We start from the raw sequence: 16,220 nt of genomic DNA on the forward strand, positions 1-16,220 counted from the left end.
CATACAGACATTAGTTTGTTCCAGCACCATGTGTTGAAAAGACTACCATTTTCTTCTTGAGTTGCTTTTGTCAAAGATCAGTTGACTATGTTAGATCTGTTTCTGGGATCTCTAGTATGTTCCATTGATCAATGTGTCTAATATTTTGTCACCACTCAATTGCCTTGATTGCTGTAGCTTTATAATAAGACTTGAAATCAGGTGGCATGAATCCTCCAACTTTGTTCTTCTTTAATATTGTGTAGTCTCGTCTAAATATTTTGTCTTTCTACATACCTTTTAGAATTAGTTTGTTGATATCTGCATAATGGATTGTTAAAATTAGATTGGCATTGCATTAATGCTAAGGTTAATGTTAGCAAGAATTTACTTCTTAACAATATTGGGCCTTCTAATCTGAGAATATGGACTACTCCCCATTTATTTAGATCTTTTATTTCTTTCATAAAAGTTTTACAGTTTTTTCACATGCAGATTGTTTACCTATTTGCTAGATTTATAATTAAATACTTCACTTTTTTGATGTCATTGTAAAGAGTAGTTTGATTTTATTTCAAATTCTGATTGTTCATTGCTGGTATGTAGGAAAGAAATAAATTGACATTTGTGTATTGACCTGTGTCCTGCTACCTTCTTACACTTGCTTATTCATTCCAGGGTCTTGTTTGCTTTCTATTTTTGTGGTAGATTCTTTGGTTCTTTCTACCTAGACAATCATGCCATATATAAAGAAAGACAGTTGTATTACCACATTTCAAAACTGTATTTTATTTATTATTTTTCTTGTCTTATTGACTAGCTAGAATTTCTAGTATGATGTTGAATAGGAATGTTGAGAGAGGACATTTTTGCCTTGTTTAAAATCTTGGGGAAGAAACAGTCTTTCAACATTAAGTGTGGTTTTAGTTGTAGGTTTTTTACATATACTCTCTCTTAAGTTAAGGAAGCCTTCATCTATTGCTGGGAGTTTTTATCATGAATGGGTATTCAATTTTGTCACATGCTTTACTGCACCAGGTGATATGATTACATGCTTTTCTTATTCAGACTGTTAATCAGATTAATTCCATGGATTGCTTGATGAATATTGAACTAGCCTTGCATTACTAAATTGAATGCCACTTGGTTGCTATGTGTTATCCTTCTTATATACTACTTAATCTATTTTCTACTTTTTTGTTAAAGATTTTTGCAACTATGGTCTTTAGAAATATTGGTCTGTTTTCTTGTAATATTTTTCTCTGGTTTTGATATAATAATAATGCTCACCTCAAAGAAATGGGTTAAGAAGAATTCCCTCTGCTTCTAACTTACAAAAGAGATTCTAGAAAAGTGATGTTACTCCTTAAATTTTGGTAGAACTTACCAGTACAACCATTGGGCTTAGTACTTTTTGTTTTTCTGTTTTGTTTTATTTTTTGATTTTTTTAAATTATTAATTCAATTTACTTAATAAACCATATCTATTTCACTTTCAGTTTTGGTATTTTGTCTTTCAGGTAATTATTAATTTCATCAAACTTACCCAATTTGTGAATAAAGTGTTGTTTATTTATTATTATTCATTTAATATCCATGAGATCACTAATAAAACCTCCTTTTTAATTTTTGATATTAAAATTTTATATCTCTATTTCTTGGTTAGATTGACTAGAGTTTTATCAATTTTCTTGACCTTTAAAAATACAGATTCAATTTTGTTTATTGTTTCCTTTTTTCAATTTCACTGATATTCACTCTAATTTTTAATATGTTCCTCCTCCTGCTTGCTTTAGGAATAATTTGCTCTTATTGTCTAGTTACCCAAGGTAGAATCTTGGTTATTGATTTTAGATCCTTTTTCTTTTTAAATATATGCTTTTAATGCTATAAATTTTATGTAATGAACATTTTACTTACACCCTCAAAATATTGATATGTTGTATTTTAATTTTCATTTAATTCAAAATATAAATTTTAATATTTGAGACTGCTTATTTCACTCATTGTTTATTTGGAAGTATATTGTTTAATTTCCAACTAGTTGGGAATTTTTCAGCTATCTCTGTTACTGATTTCTAGTTTAACATCATTGTAGATTCAGAATATACTTTGTATTATTTTTATTCTTTTAAAAAATTTAAAGTGTATTTCATGACTAGAATTTATTTGTATTAATGAATATTACATGTGAGCTTAAGAATACATATATGAAGTATTTTAAAAATGTCAATTAGATCAAATTGACTCAGGTCATCTCCCTGATTTTGTCTTTATTGATTTTCTGCCTGTTTGATCTAACAATTAATGACAGAAGGGTGTTGAAATCTCAAACTGTATTGGTTGGTTTGTCTTTCTCCTTTTAAATCTATCCATTTTTGCTTCATGAATTTTGATGCTCTGTTCTTAGATGCATCTACAGTCTGATACCTACAGTTATCATTATTTTAGCTCTGATTTACTGAGGATCAGTTTTTGTCCAGCATTGTGCCAGGTGAGTGCTAGATCTTCCTTAGGACTTTGTTCTGTCCCCCGGTGACAAAGGAGGAGACTGAGGCTCAGAGAGATAAAGGTGTTGCCAAGGCCACACACTTTTGAAGAGCTGAGACCTGAGCTCCACCTGCCTACCTCCAAACCTGTTCCCATGGCTTCCCTTATGCACCAGCCTGAAATAATGGCTGCCCTCTCACTTCCTATCTGGGCGTGAGCAGAGAGCACCAGCTTCAGCTTCCTGCCAGGCCTGGAGTTTCCAAGCCCTTGAATCTGGGCCACCTGGGTAGAGGTGCCAAGGCCGCAGAAACAAGCTCACAGATCCAAGCAATAGCTTATGTTTGGGCCCAGTGGTTCCCATTCTGAGAGCTAACGGTGTTCAGAGGCCTCAAGAATTCCTCTGCCAGAAACATCGCACGGAAGTGGGTGCAGTTGGCCCACATACCAGCCAGGGGACAATTTATTCGGCTGCCATGAGGCAACCTGCAGGAAAGGTCCTTCCAAACTGCACCCAGAACTGAGCCTCCACTTCTCCCTCCAGCAGCCCAGCTCTCTCAGAGTGAGCAGAATCCCGTCTCACATTCACTGCGCACCTGGTCTGGGCCAAGAGATGTGCCGAGTGACTCTCACACGTCTCATTTCACTGTCCCCAGACCCTGTGGGATCGGCACTGTAGCTACCTCCATGGAATGGATGGAAAGGCTGAGTCAGTGAATAAGTCTCTCGGCAGCAGACCTGAGGCCAAGGTCTCTAATTCTGGGCCCTGATCAGCCCCCAGCACACACCGTCTCTGACAGCCTACCCTCCCACAGAGCTCACTGGGCCTTGGGCACCCGGCATCTGCCTGATGTAAGCATCACATGCCTTGGGGGTTGGGGGGAGCTAACTAAGGAAATAAACAAATCTATTAGCAGTCAAATAGAAAATTCCCAATTGAAGAAACGCTGTCTCTGAAGTTCATCGTGTCCCTGCAATGTTTCTTCTTCTTTTACATTTACAGAAATGAAACTGCAACTGCAGCATAGAAAAAGAAAAAGAAGTGTCTTTCCCTGTGGCTGGCAGCAATTGACAAGCCAAGGATGGACACCTCTGGGTGACAGAGACACGCCCTGCAGGAGTGCCAATGCCACGCCACCAACCAGGGTGAGAGATTCGGGTCCTGGCAACGCCGCAGGACCCACAGGGACCTCGGGGCCGGGAAAGTGAACCATGAAAACGGAAGTGCATTCAGCAAAGATGAAAGTGTGAAGTGGTATTTCCTAAATGTTGTAAGAAACTTATTTAATATAAAACAAGTAAAAATCCTTGTCAGAAAAGAGCTAAGCAGCAAGTGCTCTCAATCTCAGTACCTTGTTGACTCATCAAGTCAAAACTAAAGGACCTTGGGATGCTGCCCTGCCTACAGGATGCCCCTGGCATGGCTCCCCAGCTCACAGCTCTGACTTACAAATGCTTGTTTAGATCTAAAATGAGTATGCAAATCACTGGTTAAAAAATTCTCTCTCTATATATATATGGTAAATGTAAGGATGCATGAAAAACAAGTTTATGCTCTCTTGTTCTCTCTCTCCTCCCTCCAAAATGTTTTTTTTTTTTAATCTAAAACTATATTACCTGCAAACAAAGTCCCTAAGCTCTACCTGCAGAAGGTGAGGGTGGCCCCACCCTGACATAGAAAGAAGCAGGTGTGCGCCTGGAGTCCCAGGAGTCCATCAGGTCCCTCACTCGCAGCTGGAGACTGCTACCTGCCAGGCCGGGTCAGGTGATGACTAAGGCAGATGAGGCTAAACATGCCCAGACTGGGAAGTTAACATTTCCAGAAGGACAAACAGACAACCATCAAGTGAACAAACAAATCATTTCAGATCCTGAGAAGTGATGTGAATAAAACGAGGCTGGCTGTGGTTGGGAGTGTGAGTTGGAGGGGAGGGAAGGCTTGTCTGAGGGAGCATGCTGAGCGGGGTGAGGGATGCACCCTGAAAAGACTCAGGGAAGGCCATCCAGGAAGGAGTCCAGCCACCGCAAGGAATCTCAAGGTAGTGAGGAATGGGGTGAATGAGGGCAGATCAGGAGGTGCTGAGGGTATATGGGTCCTGGTTTGGGGTCTGGATTTTATTCTGGAAGGAATGAGAAGCCATCGGTGGTTCTGAGCATGATCACTGTGTGGAAAGTAGACAGACAGAGGTGTGAGCCCCTGAGTGTGGGGCTGAATAACAGGAGGAGAGATGGGCCCCGGGGAGAAGGCAGCCCTGCCTGCAGCGGAGCAGGCTCAGGGGGACAGGGAGCAGTGGGTCAGGAATCCAGATCTGATGTTAGATATGCCCATTCTGAGCTAAGGATGCGTCCATGTTCTTGCTGGGTGGACAGAGCTGTGTATTGAGAGCAAGAACAGGATGAGGAAGGAAGATGCCAGGGCCACATTGCCAAGATGGAGGCAGACCCCCGAGGGAAGAGTGGTGGGTGGTGAGGGAGGAGGGCTCCCCTCCCAGGGCTGCGCAGGGAGCTGCTCCTCTCCGGGCTGTGACTGTGGTGGGAGGCATGTTCTGTTTTCTAGGCAGTGGGGCTCAGCTGTGCTTTGGGAGGGTCACCCTGGCTGCTAAGGCAGGCGGGAGGAGCCTGGAGGCCAGCGCCAGGGGAGGGGTTGTTAAACAGTCCAGGAGGGAGGCCACGAGCCTGGACCAGGGAGCGGGCAGCGGGCAGCGGGGCGGGATAGGGCTTCTCACGGTGGAGGGCGCAGATCAGGAGGTGGCAACAAGGGCAAGAGGAAGAGGAGAGCCCAAAGAACTGGCACGTGGGTCCCAAACGTCCCGTGGCTTACAAATCTGTGCAAAGCAGACGCTGCTGAGCAGGCGCATCTGGCCAGAGCTGGGGACCTGCGCAGCGCCTGGCTGCTGGGGCCCTGGGTCACCCGTCCTCTCATCCTCCCTCAGCCCATGGGATTCTCGCCGGGCTCCCCTGAGGCTTTGGGAACACTGGGCCTGAGTGGGAGGAGAGAGGAACCGTTCTCCTCACTTCCCCAGCTGGTTTCTCCCTCGGGGGTGAGGGTGGGGGTGATGTTAGGACAGTGTGGTAGCAGGAGAGGCTGGGGCCAGCTGTGCAGGCAGGAAGCTGGGCGCTCAGAGCTGCCGCAGAGGGTGGTGAGCAGGAAAGAGCAGCGGCCCTGGGCTGCCCTGGGGGTGGCAGGGAGCAGGCAGGCTGGGGCTCCGATCTTTGCCTCCATTTCAATTGGCCCAAAGCCACAAAGAACGAGAGACCTGGTCAGCAAAACTGCCTGTCGGGGCACCCTCCCAGCTCAAGGGGACACTGGCCTCAGGACCTGGGCACCGTGGGAAGGGCCCTGCTGGATTCTCCAAGGAGAAACTCTGAGGTCCAGAATCAGGGACTGTCACCCCCAGGGCGGTTTAGGGTAGGGACACGCATGGCCCCATCCAGGGCCCTATTAAATGGCTCCAAGAGCAGATGACCAGGTGACCAGAGATTCAGATGCCACAGGATGTCAGGCTCAGACACACATGGATCAGTGTCTGGGGGAAGGACCTTGGACACTGCCCATAGTGCACAAGACAGGGCCCCTCCCCATGGGCAGAGGGCAGAGGGCAGAGGGCAGGGGGCATGGCCCTCGCTGAGTGAGGGCTCGGAGCCTGGGGACCTGGGCTGGAACACTCATGCAGACTGTGAGGAAGGAGAGGGGCACAGTGGCCCAGGCACACTGGGGACCAAGCTCTGGGCCCCAACACTCAGGGTGGAGAAGAGCGTTCTCTGAACCCTGCTGAGGTCGGGGTGCTTCTGGAAGTCTGGGCCTGCCGTGGGGAGCCCCCGGGGCCTGCCCTTAGGTGAGTCTGGGGGCACCAGAGCACAGACAGGGGTGCTCTCTGCCCTCCAGGAGCATTCGAGGTAGCAGGCCAGGTGGTCCCCGGACATCGGAGCAATCTAGGCTCCCCTTCTGCTGCTCAGGGTCCTGGAGAGCAAGGGGAGCCGAAGCCTAGAGAGTCCAAAACAGAGGGCCACGGCATGAGGACACGTTTCTAACTCAGGGTTGGGTGGGCCCCCCTCCTCCTTGATCTGGGACACAGGACACAGTGTCCGCCTCCAGGGCGCTGGCACACACGGAGGAAAGCGCTCCAGGGTGCTCCCTGTTCCCCAGGGCGCCCCCCCGGCCCTGGCACAGCCTCGCCCCGGTGCCGTCAGTGAGCACCTTCAGGCATATTTCCAGGTCTCTTTCCTCTGTCCCGCCATCTCCCCACTCCACTGGGTTTCTGCAAAGGCAGGGACTGGGTCCAGGTGTTCATCCTTCTGCCAGCACCGCCCACACCAAGTATGTGTGTGAAATAAGTCTCCGTTCAGGTTTGTGGTTTACAAAGTACTTCTGTTATTTCAAACCTCATAACAAGCCAGGGCCATGTTTATTTCAGCCCTTTCCCATTTGCAGGAGGAAGCTGACTCCAGGAAGTTGGTAATTTGCGGAGGTTGCAAACCTTGCAGGTGGCCATGCTGGATTTTGAACCCACAGCTGCCCAATCTCAGCCCCCGTTCACCTCTTTCCAGCTGAGAGCATGCATGTGCCAGGACAGACAATCGGATGATGTCCTTTGTGCGTTTGTGAGGTTTGGGGAATGCAAATTAAAACCACAAAAAACGACCCCAACTCCACTGTCATGGAAAAGCAAGGTGGGTGCACCCATTTCAGGCAGCTGAGGTTGTAAAGGCTGGAGGTAGCCAGGGGTGCCTCTGCGCTTTGGTTACTCACCCTCTCGCCCATCGTTGGGTTCCTGGACGTTAGTCCCTTCCCATCATTCTGCACTCATTTTTCCTTGAGTGGGGCTTCTCTTCTTGTGGGAACTTCAATCCAGAAGGCATGGACTGGAGCTGGGGTCAGGTGAACAGGGTTGCACAGGTTTGCTGGCATCCTGGCACTTTCCCTGCCTGGAGCCTCGGTTTCCCCACAAGAAAATGTTAAGGAGGGAGAGACAACACGCAGCTGGCTGCTAGGCTGCTAAGATTCAACAGACACATTCAGGGCCGGGACAGGAATTGCACCAAGAAGCACCAGCAGAGCGAGTTCCCATCACCTCCAGGATTGCTTTTTGGTGTCACAGCTCACTGAGTGTCACACAGGAAATCCACACGAAGCCCTGGCCGCCTCCCCCAGGAATGGTCACTCAGACCCACATGGTCAGGGCCACGCCTGGTGCTCTGTGCACCGGCTTCCTCTTTCCCAGTGCATCCCAGATAACACCTCCCCAGGGCAGCAGAGGCTGCTGACACTGAAGGAGAGCAGACTCTCCATGGAAAGGTCACAGCTTGAGCCAGAGGGTAGTGTCCGGCTCTAGCTCCCGCGTAAGCGGGTCCTGTGCCAGGAAAGGGCTGAGAAGAGGATCTAGGACCTCATCAGAGAGGATGGGCCCCGGCCCTGTGTCCGTCTGTATTTCTTCCCGCAACTGTCCCACATCCCAGAGCAGCTTCCCTGTGACTCCACACATTCCGTCCTGCCAAAGGCCCGAGGGGCACCCAGGCCTGACCTCTGTCTCCTCCTCCCCTGGCTCCGCTTGCAGGGAGCAGGATACATACTCCAGGACCTGGAGTTTGGGCAGAGAGTAACATTCATCCTTCAGCCTCATCCCCCAGAGATGGGGACCACCAGGGCAGGGGGAGAAGCCATTTCCATGGGCGTCATCATTTCTGGGAATCTCCCCACCCAGGGGCTCCTAGGACTGGGATTTTCCAGGGGACCCTGCAGCTCCCCAACTGCCCTGCAGGAAACGGCCCCAGCCACACCTCAGACTGCAGCCGGCTCCTCAGACTGCCAGGTTGCAGGCGGCCCCTGGCACTCGAGGCCCCTGAGCAAGGCAGACCCAGGGAGCCGCTCTCGGTTCTCAGCCAGACCCGGCATCCTCAGAGCCTGGCCGGCCTCTCCCCAGCAGGCAAAGTCAGGCACTGCAGGTAGAACCACACAGGAGGGGTCAGGAGAATCGATGGGTCCCCAGATACCCAGGCCACTGCAGGTGACTGATTGCCCTCAACAGGCCATCACGATGTATGTCCATGGAGCCAGATATCCAACTGGCTGCACAGCATTACCGGGTCAAGGCAGTAACTCCTCGCTGCAAGCTCAGCTGACCTGAGGGACCCAGATGCCCTCTCCCACAGGCAGAGCCAATGTTAGCTCAGCCTCTCCAGCCCCTTCCCTACCTGAGGATTCGTGCTACCCCTGCCTGATCTCCCACTTTCTTCCTCTAGACGTCTCTCCCCACAAACCCAGCTCAGTGCTGCTGGCCTCCTGTGACCCACTTCCAAACTTTGGTCCCAACCCAAGATGTGAGTGATCAGGTTTCAAAGACAGGAATGGGCCATGGGCTTCATGGGGCTCCCCGGCCCACAGCCCGCCCGAGGTCTGGTGGTCTGCTTTGGCCCATTTCCTAACGGGGGGCGGGAGGAAGGGGGAGTGAGAGGAGAGGAACCTAGCATTTGTCAGGATCAAGACCAGAGGCCAGAGGCCAGAGGCCAGAGGCACCTTGGGAGAGGACCACAGGTAGCAGGGCCCGAGTCCAACGGCCCTGGGCTCAGACCCTAAAGCCAGGAAAATGTGCGCCTCCTTGGCCCTGAAGGCAGCTATCCCGCCCGGTGTGCCCCAAAGCCTGTGGCATCCATGTCTGACACACGGTGCCGATCTCTGTCTGCTCAGGCAGCTTGTGTCCACCACTCTCTTCCACAGCCCCACTGAGACCCCAATCCCGCCCGTCTCAGAGCATCATGGAAGGCCGGAGAGACAGACCTATCCCAACAGAACACGTGGACCTTCTAGCCGTGGCATCTGCACGAGCAGGAACACGGTAGCCATGAACGATCCCTGGGATCCTCTTGTCTCTTCTCAAGAAAGATGGAAATGAAATGAGGTACACGCCCACATCCTGGGCATCAAACACCCCTATTCTGCTTCACCCACTCAGTACCAGGACGGGATAGAGTCCCCTGTGGGCTCCAAGCATGGCCCTAACTGTCCAGCAGATCACACTTATGACCAGACCGCCTCACCCACAAGACACCTCAGAGATAGGAGTACCCCTCCCCCAGGGTTGCTCTGACTCTGCAGAGCCCCCACTCCCCCTCCTCTGGGCCAGTGATGATGGGCAAGGCCAAGTGGGAGCGGGGCTGCCAGAGGAAGTCCACATGGTCGGTAAGACACACAAAGCAGACTCCTCAGAGGGTAGATGACATAGGACACAAGCAGGGGCTGGTGGAAATGAATTCCGGAGGCTTGACTGTATCTGTACCTCCTGTGCGCCAGACCCTTGGCTGGGTCTCACCACGGGTGTGGTCACATGATCCCTTGGGTCAGCCTCACGTAACTCCTAGAAGAACTTGAATGTCATCTGATGAGAAGCTGAGCCATGGCTCCGTCCGGGAACCACCACCAGAGCCCTGCTCTGTCCCTCCCACTGGCACCCCTGTAAGGGGCTCTTGATGACCTCATTGGGTTGTCCCCAATATCACTCCTCTGTGTGTCTGTGGAAGCTTTAGTCTGTGGAGCTTCAGGCACCCACATAAGCCGTGGGGATCTCTAGCTTCTCTCAGGGCATCATTTGTGAGCCCCTTAAAAGGCGAGCTTGGATCTAAACTCCAGTTCTGTTGTGTCCATTTTATCAAGTTACGGCATCTAATTGAAGAAGAAATCAGTCTTCGGCCTGTGGGCTGTTGTTGGCCAAAAGCCATATTTGTTGCTGGGCTGTTGGCCAAACTAATAATCATTTCTTAAATTCACCCTGAAGGAGGGGCAGCCCCGGGCCACCAAGGCAGTGGTGGGCGTGCGGAGGAATTCCCACTCGGATCCATCAGCACCAGAGCCTGGCGGAGACTCCATTCCAGACGTGGACACCCAGGGCTGCCCTAGCCGACGCCCAGCCTTGTTTTCTTTGTAAGCAGTGAGGTCTCAAAAAAGAGTCCTGGGTCAACATTAGGGTCAGATGTCTTCGAGGGCCTCATTGTCAAGCCATGAAAACTGGTGGCGACACTGGCACACAGCCCCCTGGCTAGCCTACAGAGGCTGCACTTCAGTCGTCATGCCTTTGACCGCTTTCCAAAGAAGAGAATTTTGAGGACGAAATGAGCTCCCAAACAGAGACTCTTCCTTTCCATTGTCTGCAGTCCACATGTTGAAGGCTGTCTTGTCCTGGTCATTATGAGGCATGTGCTGGCTGGTCAAGGGCAGGGGGTGGACTAGAATATTTAAAGGTTTGGAGAGTCTACCTCTCACCCAAGCTCATGGACAGGAGGCAGAAAACTAAGACTGAAATAACAATCTAGTAGCCGGGAGGTGAGGAGCTAAGTGCAGGAAGCAAGAAGTTGTCACTGGGCCCTGGCTGGTGTGGCCCAGTTGGTTGGGCATTGTCTGGGTGGCACCAAAGCATTGCTAGTTCGATTCCCAGTCAGGGCACGTGCCTGGCTCTATCCCTGGTGGGGGCCATGCAGGAGGTAGTTATTTGCTATTGTGCTCTCTCTTCCATGTGTGTCTCTCTCTCCCTCTCCCTTCCTCTCTCTAAAAATCAATTTAAAAGAAGAAGTTGTTGTGCAGCATTAAGGCAGCCAAGGGTGAGGGAGGGGCTGTCAGAGCCACCCTCAGCTCCAGCTGTCCTTTGGCAGGGTGGTGGTGGGGGGGGGGCTGTGTGGAGCAGCATCGGTCTGTTTCATCTCTGACACCTACAGAGAAGGGGATGAGGGAGGCCCTACTTCCTGGTCTCTCCACAAGCAAGAGGCAAGACCTGTGTCCCACCAGCCCACAAAGACACCTGTGTGCTTCTTTCCTGTGTCCCCATTCATGCTGCCCTTCAGCTCAGAATGCCCAGCGCCACCCTCGTTGTCAGGCAAAGCCCAGGCATCTCATCCTCATCCTCAGGCAGCCTTCCAACTAGCTCCAAGCCCTTCCCATGTACCCTGAGCCATAAGCTGTCCCTCAGGGAGTCCTTAGCACCTTTGACTTACACTTACCACTGCATTATGGGTAGTCTGTCTACTAAGCTTCTGTCCATTCTGTTGGGAGTGTCTGATGGGCAGGCATCAACTCCTAGTAATTTATATAGACCTGTTGCTGGGTCTACATGAGGTAGACTTTCCATCATGCTTATGGAACGGATGAATGGATGAATGGGTGAACAAATGAATGAGCAATGAGCAGTGGCTGGAGAGCTGGCGCCAGCAACTCGTAGGGAAAGAGACTTATATGCTTTTATGAGCATCCCTGTCATATCTCCAAAGTCTGATTGTGAACCTCTGAATAAAAAGAAAATAAAGATGTGCAAGCCCTTGTGTACTATAAATTCCATCTTATCTGGCTTAATAAATGACTCTGAGTGAAAACCAGCTTGGTGTCCCCCACGGAAAGTGTGGAGAAGTCCAGTGGGGAATGCCACAGTAAACACGAGCATGCCCTAGGATTTGGTTTACTAGCTAGCCGTGTCCCGAGGAAGGGCCCCTTCTTGTATCTCCCACAGACTGTGTGGGTGGCACACACCAGGAGTCCTCAAACTTTTTAAACAGGGGGCCAGTTCACTGTCCCTCAGACCATTGGAGGGCCGGACTATAGTTTAAAAAAAACTATGAACAAATTCCTATGCACACTGCACATATCTTATTTTAAAGTAAAAAAACAAAACGGCAAAAACACCCGCATGTGGCCCGCGGGCCGTAGTTTGAGGACGCCTGGCGCACACAAATCCTCCTGCAGTCGCTCTCACTGTGGCTTGTGGATGTGATGATACAAGAAGGATTGAGGATTGTTCATCAGAGAGGGAAAACACCCCTTTCTCCAAACCTTATAATGACAGATTTTGAAACTCAGACAAGAACTACAAAACTTGCTAGTGTGAAACTTCAATGTCTCTTTGCAGACACTGAACCAGGGTTTGCTGTGAATGTGAATGACGCAGTTGGACTTGCCTGAAGCATTGGATGGAGCCCGGGTTCTCCTGCCTCTGAAGCTGCCTCCCCACAGCCATTCAGGATCGCAGAGGTCAGGAAGGCCCTACAAGGCCGGACTCTTCGGAAGCTGGGTGTGATTGACTCTTCGGATACCAGGGTAGCATATGTAAACCAAGATGGGTTTTAGACTGTAATAAAGAGTTAAAAGCATTTATTTGCCCAAAAGGAGCTTCAGTTGAGGAGACAGGCGGGGATAGCAACCTAAATTCTAACATATCGAGACAAAGGGGAGGCCACCTTTTATAGCGAGAATTTCCATTTTATATAAATGAAGTATCTGAATTGTGAGTCTGATTGGTCAGTATAGATGCAAAAAAAGAAGCAAATTGTGCATTTCTGATTGGACAGAGCAGGTCTCAGTCCTTTAGTCAAAAGACTAAAGACAAAACCAGGGATTTCCCGCAGTTGTTGGCTCAAACAGTGTAAACTCGCAGGGCATAGTAGGGGAAGCAGAGTTCAATCTGGGGTTTTTCCAGGGGTAGCCTGCAGGAGGCGCTCATCAGCAAAGGTCTGCTAGACTCTTACTATCATAAAAGGTGGGCCCTCGCTTTACCACGGGGAGTCCATCTCAGCAGATAAATTCCTCCTCAAGGTTCACAGCAAATGAATCTTTCTTCTTGGGATCCACACAAGCCATTATTGTTCCTCAACTGTGTAACTCTCCTATGGCCCTTCACCCCTCTCCCTTCAAGTGCTGGATTGCTTTTATTCTCTGTTGGGTTTCCTCTTCCAGAAAGGCATTGAGACATGGTGACTTACACAAATGCCTATATCTGTGTGTATTCCAGCAAGGGGCAATGAAAGGGGTAGAATCATTCTCGAAAGGTCTAGAAAAAAGCCTGGCAAGAGAAGAACAGGCCTGTGTTGTTGCTACTCCATGCAGGGAATTCTCAATAAATATGATGAAGGGACCTGGGGCCTGGCTGACTCTCATGGGAAAGGGCCCATAGAAACATGGGTGCCTCCATCTAGATGGCAAATCTTAAAGAAGAAGGTGCGGGAGCTGTCAAGGTGACTGTCAAAGATGGGCAATTATGGAGCTCCATGTTTTCAGGGGGAAAGGTTACATCATTAGGCCCCAAGGAAGAATGTCCAGAGAGAGACTCGGAGGAACAAAAGAAAGGCAAAGAGAGGAAGCAGACCCTGAGGCCAGTCTGTGGAGTGCTTTTCAGAGACCCTGGACTTGCCTGTGGTGGAGGAAGTGGTGGGTGGCACTGACAGCTCAGACTCAGGCCCTGCTGGAGAGTCCAAAAATGCCTCCCCTTGCTTTTTTTTAACTAACCTGGTGTGGCTAAGGCAGAACTGTTCCTTTTCCTGACTAGCCTGCATGGTCAGCTGGCCCAAACACTGGCCCTCTCCTCCCCCAAATCAGTGCGCAACTTCCTGTCAATAATCATGTGTCTATTTTTTAATTCTTATATCAGAGCAAATCTAATGACATAGACAAGGTATGCATGCAGAAAGCATTTCTAGAAGATAGTTTTACTATATACAATATCAGTCCTACCTGGGCAACCAAGCAGATAAACTCACCTGTGGAAAGTTAATCTGGTGCTCCCTTGTCTGCCACTTTGGGACGACTCATGGTCAAAGCTAACAACAGCCATCTGTGTCTTCTAGAAGACCAGAGAGTCCTAATGGTGGGCATGGTAACCATGGAGCAGGGCAGGTGAGGAGATGCTTTGTTTAGCTCCTTGATGCTCAGTGTCCCCTGCTCTTCCTAAAACTGGGCTGATGGCATTCCCATTAGCTGACCAAGAGAACCTCACAGTCCAGACACCAGGTGAGGCAGCCCAGGAAAACTGCCTGACAGTGACCTTGAGCTCTGCATATTTCTTCCAATTTTCTTATGACCAATTACTGGCTTGAATATATAAAAACAATTTATATATATATAACAACTTATATATAAAAACAATTCTGTCTTCTTAGTGTTCTCCACCTAGAAACCTACACACAGTAAGCTTGTAGAGGGAATTGGAGTCTGGTGTGAGGCTGAGTGACCAGCCATATGATCCTCAGAAGGCACTGATGTTTTTGTAAGTGTCAGTAGGTGGCAGGCAGCTTTGCAGGCCTGTAAAGACCCCATGGACCAGAATAGGAGCAAGAGAAATGCACCATTAAAAGCGTGGAACTCCAAGGACTCCTGTCACCTCCCAGTCCCATTTTGTGTAGACGCACAGATGGAAAACCTAATTGTGCATTTAGGGAATCAGATCCCTGGACCCCTTCCTCCTGGTAGTACTTTGCATTCCCAGATGCCTCCCTTGGAATCAGCAATTAACAATGTCTTCCTTTAAAGTTGAGATGGTAGAGGTGTTTGTTAGTATACACTCCATGAGCCTCACCAGCAGGCCTGCCTGGTGCCACGCTAGAGCCCTGTGGTTTCCCAGGCTGGGTGGCAGAGCAGTGAGCCTGGGGATGAGCCTTGGTTCTACCATTTTCTTAGCTGTGTGATCTTGGGCAACTTGCTTAGTCCCTCTGAACTTCAGTTTCCTCACCTATAATATGGGGATAATAATTGTGCTTATATTAAAAGCCTATTGTAATCATTAAGATGATGCACGTAAACCCCTTAGAATAGTGCCCACACTCTAGTTCTCATTGAATGGTAGTCACAAAGTGCCTCATGGCACTACACATGCTGGCAGGGAACAATTGGTTTGAATATGTCTGAGAAGACCTTCTGGAATGGGTTTTCAGAAAGCACGCTGAAATGAAGGCCTGTATAGTTTGAAGCCTGAACCCCTTCCTCTTGGCCGCCATATGGCAGCACTTTACACTCTTAAATGCCTCCCTTGAAGTCTGTAATTAACACTGTCTTGCAGATACAGGTAGACCCTATGGAATACCACGATTGCAATCTTCATGAAATCTCCATGTGGTAACTATATATATATATATAAAGCCAGCGACCCGAATGCTGGAACGACCAGTTGCTATGATGCCCACTGTGGTGGCCAGTGAACTGCCCAACTGGGAGGTGGGGCGGGCAGGCCAACCTCCCACTGCCCCTCCCCAGGTTCCATTCATGGGCAGGGCTGGCCATCCCACCACCCACAGCTCCTCCCCACAGCCAGCCCTGCCCCCAATCAGCCCCACCACCCCAATTGGGGGTGGGGCTTGCTGGCCAATCACCCATGGCCCCTCCCCACAACTGGCCCAGCCTTGATGGGGCCCTGATCAGGTGGGCTGGCCAGCCAACATCCTGCCATCTCCTCCTCCTGACAGGCCTGGCCCTGATCCACTGATTGGAACGGACCCAGCCAGACCCCACCTGTGCATGAATTCATGCACTGGGCCTCTAGTTTTATATAAGATTGCTAGACATGGACTATGATCACCATCACCACAATCCCATATCTTTCAGAGAGTTCTCAGACTGACGGGATAAAGGTGCCTCCTGTAATGTTAAATGAAGGGCTGAGTAGACACTGCTCTATAATACAAACAGCAGACAGTAAGTGTAAAGACTTCATGAGTAACTCAACCTCAGGCTGCAAAGCTCTTTTATTTTACTTGAAATAAGAACTTTTCCTAAGCAGGATGTTAAATCCTAGCATGTGTGAGCTTCTATGCAACATCCCTAGCATTCCCGCAGATCCCTCCCTACCCCAAAGCACCCCACTGTACTCCACTGCCCAGGAAAGGTACATATGGGCAGGAGTGCCTGCTCAGCTGGGTTGGTGTCACCCAATTCTCCTGGTTCTTCAGATATGTTGGTGTTTCCTCCTCTCTGTCAGCCTTCCAGAAGCCTCCAACAAAGCCCACTATTGCCC

This window comes from Eptesicus fuscus, chromosome 17 (genome assembly GCF_027574615.1).
Source record: "Eptesicus fuscus isolate TK198812 chromosome 17, DD_ASM_mEF_20220401, whole genome shotgun sequence".
Taxonomy (NCBI): Eukaryota; Metazoa; Chordata; class Mammalia; order Chiroptera; family Vespertilionidae; genus Eptesicus; species Eptesicus fuscus.